Source organism: Lindgomyces ingoldianus, assembly GCF_010093535.1.
Source record: "Lindgomyces ingoldianus strain ATCC 200398 unplaced genomic scaffold BDR25scaffold_26, whole genome shotgun sequence".
Classification (NCBI taxonomy): Eukaryota; Fungi; Ascomycota; class Dothideomycetes; order Pleosporales; family Lindgomycetaceae; genus Lindgomyces; species Lindgomyces ingoldianus.
The window spans coordinates 58,047-62,457 of NW_022985187.1; positions in this window are offsets into that span (position 1 = coordinate 58,047).

Sequence of the window (4,411 nt, forward strand, 5' to 3'; positions counted from 1 at the left end):
TATAAGGTATTTATAGGTATGTTTTTTCTTATTAAACTAGATTTATTTAACATCTGTTATAACATATTTTAGTTTATTATTTATAATAATAGGTTTAAGTAGCAGGTTTAGCTGTTTAGGTAGATAGTTAGATTTAGAGGCTGCTTAGCGCAGCAACAATACGTAGAACACAGGGTGTATCTTTATGCTGTTAGGTAGGATTAATTAGTAAGTGTGTAATAAGACTATATAGGCTACTATAAAGGGGCTAAGGTTTTTCTAATTAAGTTTTTTTAATTATTAGTTTATTTAGATATTTCTAGTGTCTAGCTAAACCTTCTTGCTAGCTGCATACGCAGGGGTAAGAGTTTAGAATTAGTTTATATACTCTTATTAAAAAGCTTAAGCCTATATAAGCTTTTTATAAACATATTTAGATATATTTTAAATTTTATTAATAAGTTTATTTATATTTATTACTTATATAAATTAATAAGTTAGTTAGAAGGTATTTAAAAGTAGTTTAAATTTTATTTAAAAGTAGTATCTATAGTTTACTAAAAATAAGAATACTTATATTAATTTAGATATTATGTTATTAGCTTTAAACTATACTATAGCTAACTATTTTACCTAGTTGTTTTACTAGTAGTTTATGTACACTTATAAGACTTATTTTATTATAGTGTTTATATTTTTAGTCTAGCTGTTAGTCTCTAAGTAAAAAGCTATAAATAGATAGAGTATAATTTAAAGCTATTTATAGAGTTTGTTCTAAAAGGCTAAGATAAACTGTGTACCTCTATCTAATATAATTATGTTAGGTAGGCTATAGTAAACTTATACATATTAGTAGAATAACTAGGCTATATTAGAGGTAGTTATAGAGGAACATAGTATTAAGTGTTAATACTTAGTTAAGTAATTAATAACTACTATAATATTTATATACTTTTTAGATAAAAGTAGGTCTATAATAAAATTAATTAATATGTCTTTTTAAGCTTATTTAGAAATTAGAAGTAGTTTAAGTAAGCTATTATACTTTTTTTAAAAGGCCTTTACTTTATAGTAAGTATAGCAACATAATACGTATTAGTGTACTGTATAGAACATGCAGGGCTAGTAGTACTCTCTCTGTAGTAGGTTAAGAGTCTTTCCTCTGCCTAGGTGTTCTTTAATAAGCAAGTTATGTATAATTTAAAGTAGTTTAATTCTTAGTTTATTAGAATTAGAAATTATAAGTTAGTTATAGTAATATAGCTTACTATTTTAGTTTTTATAGTTAGCTAGTGTTACTTTCTTTAACTAACTAGCGCTGTTTTAAAGTAGGTTTAAAGTTTCTTAAATAAATTTATTATTTAAATACTTATTAGTAATAATTTAATTAATTATTTATTTTATTTTATTTAAGTTAAAGTCTAAAAATAGCTTAAGTTAAAGTAAAGTTTAGTGTTAAGCTTTTTACACTTTTTCTTAAGTAAAGACATCTTAGAATTGCCTTATAAAAGCATCTAGTTTCCCTCTGTTTTAACTAAAATAATAAGTAATCTTAAAATTAAAATAAAATAAGTATTTAAACTAATAGGCTTATTAGTAGCTAAGTTATTTTATAGTTATAAAGTACTATAAGTTCTTATAGTTAGATAAGACCTATATTAGATGCACTGCACTTTCTAGTTTAAGTTGCTATTATTTAAAGCAGTATACTATAGTAAGTAATTCTTTATTATAAATTTTATAATTACTTTCTACAGAACTTATTTTTTTTAAGAAGTATATAATAAGCCTAATAGTTTTATCTAGCTTAGTCTAAGAAAAAACTTCTACTACTACATAGTCTAAGGCATTAGCTTTTATAAGTATTAGTAGTTTAAAGTTAAAGTAGTAGAGTATTAAAGCTTTAGTAAAGGCTTTTTTTAGCTAGTTAAAGAACTATTAGTAATTTAAGTTAAAGTTAAATTAAATCTTTTTTTTAGTAAGTGTAATTATAAGGCTTACTTACTATAAAAAGTTATTAATAAATTATTAGTAAAAGTTAGTAAATCTTATAAAGGCTTATATTTTTTTTATATTTTTTAAGTATTACTAATCTAGTATAGTCTAAACCTTAATAAAGTCTATTTAAATACTATCTATAAAGATTACATATCTTAAATACATAACTTTTAATTAGTAGAACTTACATTTATTTATGTTAAGTTATAGACCTGCTTTTTTTATAGCTTTTAGCACTAAGCGTACATGCTGTTTATGCTCTAAAAGGCTATTACTATAAATTAGAATATTATTAATATACGTAGTACAGAACATGTCTAGGTAGGGTTAGAGTAAGTTATTTATAAAATGTTAAAAAGTACTAGGCGTGTTAGCTAAGCTAAAGGGCATTACTAGGTACTTAAATAGTTTATATTAAGTCTAAAATGCTGTTAGCTACTTATTACCTTTTACTATTCTTAGCTTATTAAAGGTAGTAATAATATTTAACTTTATAAAATACTTTACTTTACTTAGTTAGCTTAGAGTTTTTTATAAAAAAAAAATTAAGTATTAGTTTTTAATAGTAATAGTATTTAGTTTTTAGTAGTTAACATAAAATTAAAGCCTACTCTTAGGTTTTTTTATAAATAGTATAAGTAACACTACTAGTAAAAAGCTAGCTTAAATAAACTTTTTTTTTAGGTTCTTGTTAAAGTATTTTTAAAGCACTTTTAATTTATTTAGTAACATTTTATATAGTAGCCTATAACTAGGTTGTTTACTAGGCTTAAAAGTTATTTAGTAATTATATAAACATTATATTAAAAGCTTATTAGACTTGTTTTAAAAAAAGACATATAATAAGTTATAGTAGTCTTAAAGAACTATTATTTTTAAGTTAGTATGTTTTTAAAAAGCTAAAGCTTAGTCTATATTAGAAATTATAACTATGTAGATTTTATAATCTAGTTATTAAGCTAGAGTTATAAATAAAGTAGGTTCTATATAGTAGATATCTATCTACTGTTTAAGTCCTAGTTTATGTTTAAATTAAGTAAGTAAAAATTTCTTAAAAGCTTTCTTTTTTTTAAGTTTAAGTAGTTATTAAATTATTTTATATAGCTTATCTTAGTAAAAAGCCTAGCTTATTAGCCTTACTTAAGTAGTTTTTTTTTAGGTTAATAAAAAGTAAGTTTAAAAACCTTCTATATTAAGTGCTACTTAGGTGTTGTTTAGGTGTAAGTGTAAGCATATATTTTAGCATTAAAAAAAGTTAAAGTTTAAGACTTACTCTTAGTAATTAAAGGCAACTTTATGCTAATACAGCTATAGTTATTTTAGAATTAGGTTATAACATTTTATATTTATTACATAGAGCTTAATCTGCTTTTTATAGTGTTAGTAAGTAATTATAATAGTTATAGTATAAAAAATAAAACTTTTTTTAAGTTATTTTTTATTAAATCTAGTTAAGTAAATTATTTAAGTAAGTAGTGTTAATTAAAAATTTAGTTTACATGCTAGTTTTTTATTAATGTAACTTATGCTATTTACTTTTAAGTTAATAAGAGCTTATATTAAAGCTAATATAGTTTTTTATTATAAATATATAAAAATATTAACTTAGTACTTTTAGTTATTAGTAGAGGACTTAGCTTATAAGTTAGTAAAGATCTAGTGTTAAATTAGTCTTAAAAGGTAACTTAGCCCTAGAATAAGCTTTTTTATAGGCTTCTACTGCTATAGCTGCAGCTATGTTAAAAGTAGTAAAAAGGATTAGAGCTTAAATATAAGTTAAAGCCCTTATAAAAATAAAATTAAAATAGTAAGAATCTTTAATAAGTGCTAGCAGCACTACTTATATAGACTTAAAAAAGGGAAATAAAGCAGTTTTAGAAAATATAACTATGCTTACTATACTTAAAGTATTAACTTTTTTTTTTATAATTTTTATGCTTTTTAGAACTAATAAAAGCATAATTTAAATTAATTTTTATTATGTTAAGGTTCTTATTTATAACTGCGCTAGTTTAGAGGCGTATTAGAGCTTATATAGAGAGGAACCTTATGTTATTATTGTAAGTAGTAATTAAGTTTACATACGCATTAAGGTTATTTAAAAGGGGTTCTTCTACTATAGTGTGTTATAGTTTAGTTAAGAGGGAGTTATATAAAGCTATAATTAGACCTATTTTATTTAGGCCTATATTAAATGTAAGTTAGTAGAACTTAGTAAAGTGTAAAGTAAAGCTTTTTTTTATTTATTATAAAGTATTTAAGTAACTTAAGGCTGTTAACTTTTTATTTAGGTCTCTATAAATTACTTATAAAAACACTATAAATTAATTTAGGTTAATAATATTTTTATTTATTAGTAAGTTAATTAAAGCTGTTATATTATAGTTAAGTTAAAAGTAGGCATATAGTAACTAAGAGTGTTTAAAAAGAAATT